The following is a 16759-nucleotide window of genomic DNA, read 5'->3' as shown; positions in this document are numbered from 1 at the left end:
ACAACTCAGCATGTACTGTAATTTTACTTGGCATCTAAAGGCAACTCGACAACACTTATGAAATCTTGAAATTTTGACTTTGCATCTCTATACATGCTGATGTATCCTTTTCAATACTTACTTGTCTTGGAATTGATGTATGATAAAGCTTTGTATATTAGTCCCACACACCTTCTTTTGCTTAGATGGATGAATTGTGATCACTTGACCTTGTAGGTGAAGTGATCCCTTCATTGGATGTGCTACTTCCATCTTTCTTCTTCCAAGTCTTATTCGTTTCTCCTCTAATGTTTTCAACATCTAGCTTCTCTTTTCCTTTGTTAGACTTTGAGTTGGGTTCCTTTGACCTTGTTGGGAAGTTCCTACTAATGTGACTAGTTTTCAAACAATTGAAGCATGTTGTTTGGCTCAACCATTTGCTATAGTTTCCACTGAAATGTGTTCTTATGCAATTTTTAGGGATGTGTCCATATTCTTGACAGTAGTTACAACTATGCCTAGTGTTGTAGTCCCAATTGTAGTGGTGTTCATAATTATTTTCCCTTGCTGGTTGATTAGGTGTCCACATAGGCTTTGATCTGCACTCAAAAGCTCTATGTCCATACTTATTGCAATTGTAGCAGTGACCTTCTAATCTTGGTGTCCCAATAGTCCTAGTCCTGGAGTCATGTGATTGATGTCCTTGCTTGTTGCACTTGTGACAGTGACCCATATTCTTAGGTTTGTCATGCTCATTGGTGTTTTTTCTCCTATACACATTAGAAGTATGTCCCTTTTTACCAAAAAAATGACAAGTAGGTTTAGTATTCTTACCTTTGTCACTTCTTTCTTCTATAGTCTTGGATGCCTCTCCTTTTTTAGTGCTGGTGTATCCTAGTCTTGAAGTATCACTATTGGCTCTTGCTGATTTTAGTAGCTATTCAAAGTACTTGATAGCCTCATTGGGTTTGTTGAAGCTCTCTAAAATCTCCCTCTCTCTTTTCAAGTTATTTTCTAATTGTTCATTTTGCATCTTCAGTGTGGAGATCTTAATGTCCTTGACATTCAGTTCATGATGTGCATTCATCATCTGGCTTAGGGTGTCTAGTTGCATGTTGGAAATTCTTGCAAGCTCAACTGACTTTTCTTTCAGTCTATTGGCAAGGTTTCTCTTGTCTTCTTCTAGAATAGCCTTATCTTCAATGTCACTTTTCTTCTATTTAGTCACTTCACAAAGCATCATGGCTTGTGATTCTTGTTCAAGCTTGAGAGTTCTTATCTCTTCTACTTGGGCTCTATTTTTCTCCATCAGGTCTACTATTGCTACGTCAAATTCTTTGGAATCTCCATTTGCAAACACTTCTGAGGTGTCAATCTCCTTATATTGTGTATCATTCTTAGCTATGGTAATCTCTCTTCTTCTCTTTAAGGATTTTCTCAGTTCTTCTCTGGCTTCTTCCAAATTGTGTAGAATGAGTTTTATATCAATCACCTAATTCTCTATGATCTTCCCAAGTTTGTAGGCTTCCATTTCTAGATCTTTTCTCCAAGTTGCGAGGCTTCTTCCTTGTGAGAACTTGGCTCTGCTACCAATTGTTGGAATTTACAAATGGGAAGATTTACTTCTAAGAGGGGGGGGGGAGAATCAAAAGTAACCAACTTTAACCTTTTAATATTTTTAGTTGAGATCATTCACATGCATCTACCATAACTAATTAACATAAAAGTAAAGACATGCATGAAAATATATAACACAAGATTTGATCACCTAGAAACCCTCCAAAATGAGAAGGTAAAATTGAGGTGGGGATAACACCCACAAATTATCACTAAAACAATATGCAACTGTTTAAAGTTATAGAATTTGACCACTTCCAATGGTCTTCCCTATGAAAAGCCTACCCTATTAAAGACTTTACACTCTATTAAAAGTGACCTAGTTAGAGGATTTGCAAACACTCACTTGGAATGTTATGTTGTTAAAGAATTTATCACCTTGTTGAAAGGCTTACAACATGGCTACTAAGCCAACCTATCTCCATAGGATTTTCATTCCTAATACAATGGCTGGAGAGTATTACAATGTGTTGATCTAATGACTTACAATCTTCAATTGCTAATTCTAGATCCTTGTTTTGCACAGTCTTATCTGATCCTTCCTGATCTGATATGTCTCTGTTCGAAGTACTGATGCTCTGTTCTAACCAACTAAATTCTACAATTCTACTCTTCTTTCTCTAAGTCTTTACACCCCTCTAAAATTTCCTAACATTCTCCCATATAGCTCTCTTACATATATAAATTATGGGGTATCATCCTCCTTTTAAAGGCTTCAAAGTCTTAGGGTTAGGTATGAATCTATGATCAATATTCTTCCATCTTTTCTCGCTCAATTCTTTCACTTTTCCTATTGGTTACATGCTTTCTACATTTTTCTGATTGGTTGCATGCTGATTACATAGGGAATGCAAAAAAATCAATCTTATCTTTAAGATCCTTTGAGATTCATCCTGAGTTGGCTAAAAAATGGTTTACATCTGAGTTTGTGAAGGCACAAACTCACATGTTGATTCCGTGTTACTTAGCCCTTACTAATTGCTGATGCTCAACACATTTAGGAATTCTATCTTGCTTGGCTCCTATAGTAAATCTATCTTGCTCAGCATCTATACTCTACTCAACACCTATAGTGACTTGGCATCACTTATCACTTGGCACTTGAATCTTGCTCGGCACCTAAAGTTCACTCAACACCTGTTAAATCTCTGGCTCAACACATACTATAGCTTTACATCTGTATTGTACTTGACATCAACTTAGAATTTGGTTAAGTGTGTTGACACTCAATTGTCAAAACCAATCCGAGACCAACACGATTGGTATGGGAGACTTAGAGATCTTTATATTGCTGTATACTTAATTTCATATATTAAACATCAACATTTAGTGATTTGTGATTGATTGAAGTGAGACAGTTTAATCGTGTTGATTAGTTTATGACAATCAATGAATGATTTGATTGGTTTATCAAATTAGTGTTGTTTCAAGTGATGAAATTAAGGATTTATGATGTTTAATCATGGTCAACTTTTTTTATTTGGCTTACTAGAAGATGTGTTTTTGATCGATTGAAGAAAGTTTTGAAAGAAAAGTGAAGAACAAGTTGAATATTTTTATTTGATCTTGAACCAATAATATGTAGGTTATTTTTGGTAGATCTATCATAATGATGAGTCGGTTGATGATGTGAAAATGCCATGGAATCAATAAGTTTTGAAAGATCAATTGTACACTGGAAATTTTGATGGAGTTTATTGGAGTTGTTGATGTTCATTTGAAATAAGTGAAAAGGCTAGATTTTTTGTGATAGATTGACGTGTGCTTGAAGAGGTTAGTTATGTGGTACTAGATGATGATGAATTAGGTTTTGGTAATATGATTTGGTCAAACATATATGGATCTCCTTGGGTAACAAGATTATGGGTAGGGTTACTTAATGATAAGAAGAATATGTATATGGTTGAATGTTATTTTGCAAGAGTGTGAGGGAAGAGATCAATGGTTGTGATTGAAAAGAGTTATATAGTAAAGATGATAGACAAATGTCTACTAGGAGATGAAGGTGGTGAACTAAAAAGGAACTATTCAAGAAACATTGGTGTAATATTTATTATATCATTCTACTTGGTTAATCATAATAGGTTTTCAAGTTAAAATTCTCTAACAAGGTCACTTCTAATAGGGTGAGTGAGATCTCTAGCATAATCTAAAGTTAATACCTTTAACTAGGTGGTTCATTAATATGAGTTTAAAAATAATTCTATAAGGTTACTCCTAATAAAGAAAATATCTAAAAATGTCTAATACAAATCCATTAATTAGGTAACTCCTAATAGGGTCTTCTTCTAACTGGGCATCATTATAAGCTTCTAATCGGGGCAAACCTTTAACAAGGTGCATTTCAAAAGAGTGCATAATAATTGCGAGTATCAATTCCAACCACGGTTTTCCTGTCTAACAAGGGTTTCCATGATAAAAATATTTTTTGTATTTTGTTACTTGTGTGGATTCTTTTAATAGTTGTTTTATGGTTAGTTTCACCTGTTAACATCAAATAGATGAATAAATTATTAGATGTTAGATCTAGTATTGGTTAATTAATTTTGTAAAGTGGTGATTTATGTTTGAATTTAGAGGATTATTGATTCACCCCCACCACACCACCCCCACCGCCCCCCCCAACCCACCTCCTCCGCCCCCCCCCCCCCCCCCCCCCCCCCCCCAACCATCACCATCCTATCGATCTTGAACCTTGAATATATTAAAAATTGGTATCAAATGTGTAGACACTTGCACTTTTTAACTTTATTTCCTTGTGCCCTTTGTCCATTTCAAGTTTTATTTCATTCTAAATTCCATTCTTGATTTAAATTTTTGCATGATGCAACATTTATTAGAAGAGTTAGTTTTGATTATCTTGTGTAGGATGGAGGATTGGCATAAATAGATCAATCATTCATGTGTGCCTAGCTACCCATGACCTATTGACAAGTTGGGTAACACAAGGGAAATGCTAACAACAACTAAATATCAGTCCATTTATCCAAAATGGATATTGAATGCAATTACAAAAGAAAGTATTACTAATGATGTCCTAAGGATTAGAGGGAATTTCATTTGAGAAGAGGCAATCACAATGGATACTTCAAAACTAGGTAGAGAATGTAAAAGGCTCAAAAAAGAAAATAACACTTATTGAAAGAAGTCAATCCAAAGAGGAGACCAACATAATTCATGGATAAATGTATGCCAATGAAGTGGGGAAAGAATAAAGGAAAATATCAGATATTGGAAAAACATGCACCGAGGAATCCATCAGCAAGACATAAACCATTGGTAGAAAGAAAAATAATCTTCTTGATCCTTGATGCTATTATTAGTAGAGCTTGAAACAAGGACACATTCCTAAGGATGTTTTGAGACAATGGTCAAGAATACATATACTAAAGGAGGAATGTAGCACTAACACATATCACAAAATTGAAGTCTATCAGTAAAGAGTCATTATCAATGAGAATCATTTTTAGTCATCTTGATCCATGATAACATCATCAAAGAATCCAACAATGTGGAGCTTATCAACATAAATTTTAATATTGACAATGAGGCTATAAGTCTTCCCAATACCCAATGGAAATAATAGAAAAACATATGCCAATAAGGTCTAAAAGAAAGAACATCTCCTAGTGTCATCTCAAAGTAGTAAGACCTATGATGTTACATGATGTGATTATTGGATTTTTTCCAATAATACTAATAGATAATTCATAAAAGTGGATTCAAATATCAAAATGATATGAAAATAGTCTCTCTAATCCATGATGATTTTTTAGAGAAACCCATACTAATGAGTACATGAGAGATGTGGTAAAAAACAATTACACCAATGAAAGTGATAGATGGGTGTGTGCAGGGTATCATTGTAGAAACTTGTACTAATTGAACAATAAGCATCAAAATGAGAAATTCCAATGAAATCCTCATTAGTATAACATGAACTATTTTGATTTCATAATTATTTTTTTCCAAAATCTTGATCAAATTTTTGGTACTACCTACACTAATGACATGATGGTATAAGTATTTTTGGATGAGTCTTGTCAATGACATCAAAAGGGGATACTAAATCAAAAAAATTACGCTGATAAGGATCCATTATCATTTTAATCTGACTCTTTGCATTTAATTCACATATCAAGAGAACAAATTGTATGCACAAAGATTGGACATTTTACACACTAAAGGAGAATGTTTTTTTGGAGATGCATGTGTTGCAAACACTTAGACCAAAGAGATCAATAGAAATAACAATTTCTTTTAGACAAGTGAGTAAGATCTAGTTTACATCCTACAATTTATAGGATTTAAAGTGGTTACATAGGAAAAATTAAATTTTGATTTTTTTTGCATGCTATAACTTTATATCATCTCTAGAATCAAAGTCCAATAGAACAATCTATGATAGTGAAAGAGAATTTCATTATGATTTGTATATAGAGAAGTATTCTTGGTGATCATTTGTGAAATAAATATAATCTTGGGTATGAAAAATAGAATAATTTTTAGAATGAGAACCCTTAACCAGTAGTACAACTAGAATTGACTAATGAAGACGAGGACTGACTAGATATCACACACAACTTGTATCGTTCTACTTGGTAACTTTGTAAGAATTATACCAACTAAAAAAGTGATTGTGTTGAAATAGAGAGTAAAGAGGATAAGGAAACCTTGAGAAAATTGGTGCTTAAAATAGAGAATAGGAATCAAACAATAAGGGACAAGGTGATAAATCTCATTAGGATGATACCCATGACCTGATTTTTCAATAAAGAAATCATAGCCCATGATGATTGTCCTAGTTTGGAGCAAATATACAACTTGCATGGATGACACTATTTTATTTTTGTTTGTGAATTTTGGTTAGTTATTTATAATCATTTCATTTTATAGTATCCCTTGGTCATCAAGTAAATAAATCCTCATCTATATATAGCGGACAATTTTTTTAATCTTAGAGGATGTATAATAGATTATATAAAATACAATGCACAATACATGTTTCATAAGTCTTTTACAATAGAACAAGAAGTGTACATGAGATAGTTTCTTTTTGAGACTAAATCATTCAGAATATCACATGGAAGGTTTTATTACTTATCTATAAACAACATCTCTCTCTTTTAATATAAATCAGTTACCTTTATGTTAAAACAATTTCTATTTCATGTCTTTGAGTACATGTAATTCTTGATAATTTTTTTGAGAAATAAAACCAATTGTGTTGTCTTAAGTGGAGATAATTTGATACATATGCAAATTAATTATCAGACAAGAATTATAGATGACTTATTTCATTTTGTCCTTTTATACTTTTAGTGAAAGTTAAATTCAATAAGACTATTTTTAAATTGTTCGAAGAATCAAAGCATAAAGAAGCCCTTTGGTGGATGGTTAGAGTACCATCTCATCAAGTTATACATGAAAATATTCATATTAAGATTGTGATTCGAAACTATATATGAAAGAATTGGTCTAATTGATATTGTTTATGATAATATGACAATTCATTCAATTTAAGTATTGCATTACTTCCTTATACTCATAAATACAAGTTTTATTCAACAAACAAACAAACAATTATAATAAACAAGAAATTTAACATTTTATTTTATTCACAATGGAAGTAATTTTCAACCTTGGAAAGAATAAGTGCTAAGTGATTTAATCATTCTATCTTTTATAAAATTCCATCAACCAACAAATATAGGTTGAGAAATAAGTTTACCTGCCTTGGTCCTATAGAACCAAAAGTGCAGGGAATAAGATCAAAAGATCATTCCTGTTAATTGGAAAAAACTTATTGGATATCTAAACATTGAGTAGGTGAGCTAATAGGAAAACCAATTTTTTGATTTGGGCATGAATAGATTAGTGACTTTACTAAGGAATTTCTTAAAAGGATATTTTGAGGTTCTCTCATAATCTATAGTTTCACAAAGCATAGATTTTGGATAATTCAAAATTTATCCTATCCAGATCACACTTAAAAATTGATGATTCTATTTGAAAGTTGTTCAAATTAAAACTCTATTGGGAAGATAATTCAAGAGTAAACTAATATTTGTCCCTTGAGATTAGGTTTTCAACTCTATGTTTAAATAGATTCATTTCATGAGTGATCACTTACCTTGAATGGAAAGAGAAAAGGGGTATATAAATATATCATTTAAATACATGTGGAGTAGGATATCTCTACATAAGAGAAATAATGATGTGGAATTAATTCCTAAATAGATAAATTTGAGAAAAATTAAAAACACTTTGGATATGTTATTGACACAGTTCAAAAATTTTGGAGATAAAAGAAGGAAACATACATCAAGGAAGATGCTTGAACAAGTAATCACACCCTTGAACAAAAAAAAATCCATTATTCCACATTGATGAAATAAATGATATAGAACAACTAGAAATCCATCAAGTGGAAGAGCAGGAAAATGATGAAGATGATGATGAAGATGCTAAAAATTTTCAAACATTGTTTAACTTATCTCCTAGAAAGGAAACTAAAGCCTTGAGAAGGGTCCCAAGTGAAATTCTTGAGAGAATTTGTATAAAGAAGAGTGAAATTATGACCCTTAGGAGGGATGAGGAGAAAAAAGAGGAAAAAATCAATAAATCATCAAAATACAGTCCCCCTCATAGGGAAAATAATGAGCATGTTTTCAATACTACACAAAAGAACCCTTTGTTTGAGGTATATAAAAATGAAGGAAATGGTGACCGTTGGAGAAAAAATGAAAATTAACCAATTTAATTACAACTAGAACTAATGTGGAAAAAATGAGAATGGACACAATTAACAGAATGGTTATCAAAATAACCAACAGTTTGAAGATAATAACCATAGGAGACAAAATGAGAATCATCAAAATATGGGCCAAGGAATGAGAGCTCCTATAGTGATTGAGAGGTATAGGGAACTAGATTCTCATGGAGTATTGGGATGTCTAAATCAAATATACAATGATATTAGGACTTCTATTCCATTTTTCCTTAGAATGGAACGTAGTGAACAAGACTACATGTCATTAACTTGAAAAATACTATTGAGGAACTAGAGGAGAGCCATGAAAATGTATTCATGAAACTATTTGTAATATTTAACAAAGGATGTTGTAGAATGGTATAGAGAGTTTCCTGACATATATATTTCTAGCTGGTAGGATTTTGTGAACTAGTTCATTGTACAATTTCATGATCTTAATGACACATCTTTTGCCTCTCATGAATTGGCTAGCATTAAGAAGAATTTCAACGAGTCAGTGGAAAATTCAACAAGAAGTTTAATAAGCCTCTAAATAAAATACTTAGAGATATTAGACCTATTAGAAATAGGGAATACTAGGGGGGGTGGGGTGAATCAATATCTACAAACTTTAGCCCAAAACTGGATATTATTGATTACCTTATAACTTGCATATGAAAGTAAACTAATTATGCTAAAAAATAAACATAGCCATGTAATAAGAGAACTAATAAAACCATATTTTTTTAAACTAGGGAAACTTTGGCCAAGGTAAAACCTTGGTGGGGATGGTACCCACAAAATTATCCACTAATCAAAAGTATCTTGTGAAAGATATTGACCTTGTTAGGAGTCTATTACATCTGCATAGTATCTTAGTCCTTGTTAGAGGACTTAGGCCTTGTTAGAAGCCTCAAACCAATTAGGAGTTTTCATATACAAAATGTATGTAAGAAGATCCAACTTCCCAAACATCTAATATACAATGTAGTTTCTTGATACAAGGAGATAGATACAAAAACCTCTTTCACTGCTAGTGATATCTTCAATATCTAATATTTCCTTTTCTTATCATTATAATATTCACATTCCTCTAATCATAAATTATAATTTTCATCACATATAGTTCATTTAGTCTTCCGTAGAAGCACACTTTGCATTTTATATTTTCTTTTATACCTGTACAAATTACAAAATACTATCTAGTCGAACTTCAAGCTTTCACACATTTTTATAAAATACAAAATTAGATCTTGCTAAGTTAGGGTTAACATCTAAGATGTTGTCCCTAGTTAATTAAGTAATTATTTTCTAAACAAAATAATTCCTTGATCCATAATTATCTATTTCCTCTCATGCTCTATTCTACTTGTTCTGTACAGTGGCTTGTAAATTTTTTATATCTCTTTCTATACTGGCTGTATTGACTTATGATCATGCATACATCATTATAATACTATGTACTTTCTATACCTAACAATGCATGTGCCAATAATTTATTTGTCAAGTGTGCATATCAAAATTGTAGCTATTCTGCCACATAAACTAATTGATACTTAGACAAATTTTTAAGTATAGCTGCTATACATTTGACTTTACATTACAAATTTTTAAGTATAGCTGCTATACATTTGACTTTATATTATGCTCTTTTCATACAAGATATATGTTTTCATAAATGACAACTACAACTTATCTACCTAGCTAAATTTTCAATAATCTCCCCCTTTGGCATTGATGGAAACATATGGGAAAATTTGCTAAGTCCCAAAATGTTGATCAAATTTTTTTAAAAACATGGCCTTAGAAAAAATTTAAAAAAATTTAAAACTTGTGGATCATTACATTCTTATACCATCTTTCCATATATCTCCTTTTACATTATAGCTCCCCCTTTGACTAATCTCTCTTTCATACATATCTATACAATCATACAATTATAATCCTTTAAATTATTACTACTACCCCTTTCTATATCCATCATAAATTTTTTTAATATAATCCCTTACATAAAATTTCCTATATTACCCACACTTAACATCAATGACAAAGGTGTCACAATTTATGTAAAATTCAAAATTTGGGCCTTTACCTCTAAATTAGGGTGATAGGTGTGTAATGCAATCATCAAAACTTGTCTTTTGACTCTTTAAGTTCTTCTCCCATGAGTCTCTAACTCTATTTGATATAATGAGAAGAGCACATAGCCCATAAGATGCTATCTCTACTATGTTCAAGTATGAATAAACAAAATTTACAAAGGATGTCTTGACCTGTAGAAATTCTTCCACTTGCTATTCAAGGGTGCTAATCTTGTGTAATAGGTGTTCTCTCATAAGTGAGAATGATTTTCCAATTCTTTCTTCATTCATCTTAATTAGACTTACCTAATCATAATATTTTCAATCTTTGCATCTATATCTTCTACCTTTTGATGTTGCTACTGAAGCTGATTTACTAGATCCTAGAGTCCTTCATGCTTCTTTCTCAGCTCCTCATCAATGTCTTTGTTGAACTTGAATGATAGTGTCCATTTTGCATATAGCACCTTTCCTTATTGTTCACATTTTCTTAGCTCTTTTATACAAGTATCAATATCTCCTAAGGAATTTTGGATGTTCTAAGAACAATTGCCAAACATCTGTGCATAATGTTGTGTTTGAGTTTGTATAGATGCTATGTCTAATAGGTTAGTGAAATTTGCCAAAGGATTTCACTAAGTCATTAGCTCTTAGTTATAAATCTTGCTTTTTCACCTTGACTATGACTGTGCTCTACATATTTTCAAGTACTTTTTCTAGAGTCTTGTCCAAATTCCACAAATTCTTGTTCTTCTCTAGTAGCTCACTAAATGATGGCATGAGTCCTTTCTAATCATCATCATCATCTGAAGGAATTGCTATTCCTTTTTCTTGTCCTCTCTCTTCCTCTTTCCTCTTCTTTTCTTCTTCCTCTTTCCTTTTCTCTTCTTCCTCATTTTTATCTTATTCTTTTTTTTCTTTTCTCTTCTTCCTCATTTTTCTCTTATTCTTCTTCTTCTTTTCTCTCTACTTCTTCATGTCTTTTCTTTTCTCTTATCTTCTTCTGCCTTTTTATTCTCTTCATCCAATTTCATATTTTCTTCCTAATACATGTATCATATTAAAAGTCTTCAAGAAAACTCAAATCAACCACAGTGTTCAATGATCAACACAATTTCTTCATCATGATAGAGGCATTAACACATCTGAAATAAACTCTATTCTGGTCATGAAAATATAGTCATAAAAAATCGTCTATAAATCTTCAAATATTCACAATGAGGAAAATTCCACCATTCATATTGTGTAATTGGTAATTATATATCATTTCTCCAATTTATAGAAAGATCCAATGGTGCAAAAAATGTTATGATTGTTTTCCCAAAACCGGTCACTGTGAATCAGAGTTTTGGGTAGTTACAAATGGTTTTCACCAAAACTTTGATAACTTCCTCAATAGTGTATGAAATCATCTCAAACCAAAATAAATGGAAAGATTATTCAATTTTCTACACTTTTTTATAGGATGTACATGGTCATACAATACCTAAAAATAGGAGGAAAAACTTTAAAGACAACAAAACAATAGATTGAAATAATGAAGATTTGATATCAAAATGCTCCCAATGCTTTCAAATGCTTATCCAACTTTACATCATGCCTATGAATGACCATTAAAAAGGTTTTAATAGCCTTTAAACATTCCTGTGGAAGTTATAACTACTCAACTTCCTCTTATGGCCATCTAACTTCCCATTTTGTCCTTTTACAACTTTTAAAAAGTTGCATTTTACAACTTTTACAATATTTGACTTAAATGACTTTATAACTTCAAAAGAGTATTGGAATAATAATATCATTTATCATCATTTTAACACTTCATGGTTATTTTATACAATTTTTATCAAATAACCAATCTAAAACCATATTAGGACAACTCATTACAATAGGCTCTTTTAACCTTTACTATTGATGACATTACTATTGCAAACATAATTGAATCTAATTATGAATACTATAGAATAATTTGATGTATTTTTTTGGTGCTCTTGCACCATACTCCCAAATTTTAAAAGTTTCCAAGTCCCTTGGAAATATGGATGAAAATAACCTACAAGAAATATTTTTGAGTGGTATCTTCAACTTTTTCTTCATTCATCTTTCTCATTTCATGAATCTTTATTCTCCTTTAATTATATATATGCTTCTGCAATATTCCTTCAAGTAATCTTCTTATGACTCCTATTAGTGGAGTGTATAGAGATGCCATCCATGACACTTCACCAACTTCATATCCACCTCTTCATACTGCATCAACTAACCAACAACTTCTTTGCCTCACCTAGGAGTACTCCTCTTGCCTCTCTTCCTAGTCTCTTGGAAAATAATAGACCATCTCCTATGGCCTTGTACCATCTCCTTGGCCCATGAAATACCTTCTATGTCTTTCTTCTTGTAGCTATATGTACAAGCACTTGCAAACATAATCATTAGCAAAAACCAAATAACAAATCCTTCTTGACCTAGGTCCCGGTGTGGATTGCTTCCTTTGGCGCTCTACCCACACACTCAAGATCTTCTAGCTTTGATACCAATTTTATGCAAGTAGTGTAATCACCCAAAATTGGTCAATCCTTTAATTGCAGAATTATATCTAATTGTGATCGTTCAAATTGAATTAATTAAAGCAAAGAATAAAATGAATTGATTTAAATCAACTATTACAACCCATTTGAATTTTGACACGTGAATATAAATTTTAGAATAAGCATTAATAAGTCATTATTCTGGAAATCAATTTAATATTAATAAGGGACCCCCTATCCATAAATGAATATTTTCTTCTTTATGAGGTCCAAGGATATTCTTAAACAATTCTGAGTGGGGTCTCCACTTTAGAATATTCATTCTGAGTGGGATCTCCACTTCAGATTGTTTATTTTGAGTGGGATAATCAATCCCCAACCTCACCATGATTGGATCAAACTCTACCCCAAGCCCTTGGAAAAATCTATAAATACAAGGCATTCTAAGAGCTAACGGGGGCAATTTTAGAAGAAAGAAACTCTATTAAATTAAGCATTCTTTCTTTCAATTCTAATTCATTTCACTTCTTTTCTAATTCAATTCTAGCTTAATTGCTTTGTTTCTTAGCTTGATTGTACTCCATGCTAGCTTAATATTTCAATTCCAAGTTTGAATTTTGCATTCATGCTAGCTTGAATTTGTCATTCTAGGGGTATTATTGTCACTGATTTGGTCTTAATTCTTAGAGCAATTAATGCCATTTACATACTCATTCCTTAGTTAGAGAGAAAAATGATGGTTTTATAGGGTTTTATTCTTAATTTTTTTTTCATTATATGTGCTAACCCTATGATATAATGTCTTATTGAAGTGTGTTGGTTTTGCAGATACATGATCCACATTTCTCACACACATTTTTGGCACCCACTGCGGGGCAAGAACAAAATTTCTAGCTCCATTTTATTGCTGGTATTTTAGTTGTATTCTCATGTTTGGTTTTTTTACAGCAACCTATTGCATCTAACCAAGTGGCTTTGCAGGTTTCATACTTTGGTTTTAAGGCTACAACTCTACATTTTGAAAGATTTACTTGTATCTTCCAAACTGTTTTGGATATGAATTTGAAGTTTTTTTGCAAGGTGGTGATAGTCTAGAGAGTCTTCATTCCAAAATTTAGACACATTCAAATTGATTTGCGTGATTTGTAACAATTTCTTTGTTTTTCATAAAAATGGGTTTTTGGGTGCAAATGAGTGAATTTTTCAATCAACTTAGAATGTGTGGATGGGTTTGCAAATTAGAGAGGGGGTTTATTCTTTGTATTTTTAGTTTACATTTTATATCAATGCTCAAATAGTTGATTTACCAAAACTAGTCTATTTTGACAAAGTGGGCCCCACAGGAGCAAATTGGTAGATACAACCAAAATTCTTGCATTTTTAGAAACCTATATAATTTTTAGTAGGGGTCCCTTCTTTTTACTTTTTTTTTTGAAGCCAAAATCATAAGAAATAAATCAAATCTTGTTATCTAGGTCAAAAACCAATATTAAAAAAAGGCATTTGATGAATAGCTTGCATTTAATTTTCACGTGGATCAATTTAGGATGTGAGATTTTATTGGGGTTATTTACTACTTATTATCACTATTTAAAATCATATTTTCAGATCTAATCCTATTTTTTCATAAGTTGGATATATATTGCATATCTTGTGTTTTCTTGTTTTGCCTATTGCTTTGTTCGTTGAGAGTGAGCATGCAAGCGTAAACAAAAGGTACAAGAGAGAAAAGATACGTTGCAAGGATTACTAGGTATTTTGTTGGATCTCTATAACATTTGGATCTGGAAAGGAAATGAACCCTCTCATGTGTTTGGTTTGAGTGCTTTTATATGCATTCATAGACTCACACTTCATTTGGTGCTCTAAAATTGGATCTAGATTTACTTTCATGAATATGTGTTTCACACAACAATTAGGCCCTATAAACACTATTTGTGGAGTTCTTGAGTGAATATGCTTTATTCTCTTGCCTTACATGGGAAGCTGTTCTCGATGATGGATCCCCCTGTAGGTAGGGAAAGATATTTGTTATTATCACATTATTCTACTTGGGTTTGTCCTCAACATCCATTACTACTTTCTCTTTTGCGATTGGTGGTGTTTGTTATTGGATTTTCCAAAAAAATTGGTGAGGTGATTTTGAATTAGTGTGTCAAAGAATCTTGTTTTCTGTGTTTGGGTAAGGTGAAGAGGCTAGAGGATTATGCTTTATTCTCTTTTAGGTACATCAAAAACTTGGAACCCTTGAATCCAAACCAAGTCCCCATGTGGTACAATTTTGTGATTCTTCCTTGATTAGAGAGGGTTAATTGTAGTGGACATTCTCTTTATTGGGTCAACCATGTGGATGAAACCTCAAGAAGTAATAGCCATTTTTGACATGGTATTAGCAACTGCTATATAAATGTCCTTATGGGGGAAATTCTCATGGGTGTAGTCTTTTTTTAAGTTGTCAGATCTCCTCAGTATCTTTGATTGATTAAATTCTCAAAATATGTCAAAACCTTGGTGCACCAGGACTGGATTTTTCCCACTCTAGATTGCAAAAGCTATAGAGTTCAACATTACTAAGAACCATAGTGCTACCAAATTTTATTATCTAGGACTATGTACATAATTGGAAAACATTTTGAGAACATACACAGTGTTGGTTCTAGGGATTAGATTAGTACTATGATGCTATTCTTGTTCATGTGCAAGGTTGCTTCATCCTTTACTCATTATTTTAAGATGTTTTCTTGAAATCCTTGATTATTGTCTTGCATGCTTGGTTCATGATTCAAAATTTATCACACCTAGTTGGATAATTAAAAAAAATAAAATTTGAGGTCCTAAGTCGAGGCTTTATGATCAAATTGCTTTGCTATCCTGTTATTTCCAGTCTTCCTAGGTTGATCCAGTTTAGATTAGGCAACTTACCTCATTGTTTGAAGCTTGTTTGCACCTTGGGTTATTGTGTTTTGACCCCTTTGAGATCTTAGTCTGAACCTATCAATTTTTTTTCTACCTATGACTATTGCAACTAAGGGTGGAAGAGAGTTTTCTTGCTTCAAATAAAGCTAGACATCACAATGGCTAACAATAAATGTGCTAAATCCAACATTCATACTAAGGAAGAAGCCATTCTTATTGTAGACATGCAGAAATAAATCCAATCAATGATTGCTCAACTTCAAAGACTAAAGGAAGAAGATGACACACCATCGAACAAATTCTCCTAGCAAGATTATTCTCCTTCCTCCAATGATAGCAAACCATCAACTTCTTATGATGTTGAATCCAAGCATCTAAGAACAATGAACAAACACCCAAGAAACCTAGAAGTATCTTTGAAGGAAAACCTTAGGGACCTAAACCAAAGCGTGATTTCACCCCTTTGGAAAAATATTATGAATCAACTTTGGAAGGACTCCTTGAAGACAAACTCATTGTTTTACCTAAAGTCAGTGTGGCTAGAGTCTACTTTATGAGTAACTATGGTGCCTATCATAGACATAATCTACATAAAACTTCACATTGCATGGAGTTGAAAAATAAAATCCACGATTTATTTGATGAAGGCATAATTCCAAAACCTAAGAAATTATCTTTTAAAGATATTACTGTCAAGCTTGATCAACATCATGAAACCATGTCTAGTAATGGTTCAACTGTGACTTCTACTTCTACCAACATGTCATCACCTTCTAAAGAATCTAAGCTTTCCAACATACCTCCATCGAATAAAGAACTCACTACTTTCTCCATTGACTATGTGTACACTCAAGGGATGCCTCTAAAAGAAAGCCAAGCTAATCTTG

Source organism: Cupressus sempervirens, chromosome 9 (assembly GCF_028749045.1).
Source record: "Cupressus sempervirens isolate cs-2001-9-10 chromosome 9, ASM2874904v1, whole genome shotgun sequence".
Classification (NCBI taxonomy): domain Eukaryota; kingdom Viridiplantae; phylum Streptophyta; class Pinopsida; order Cupressales; family Cupressaceae; genus Cupressus; species Cupressus sempervirens.
This window is presented reverse-complemented; position numbering follows the sequence as displayed.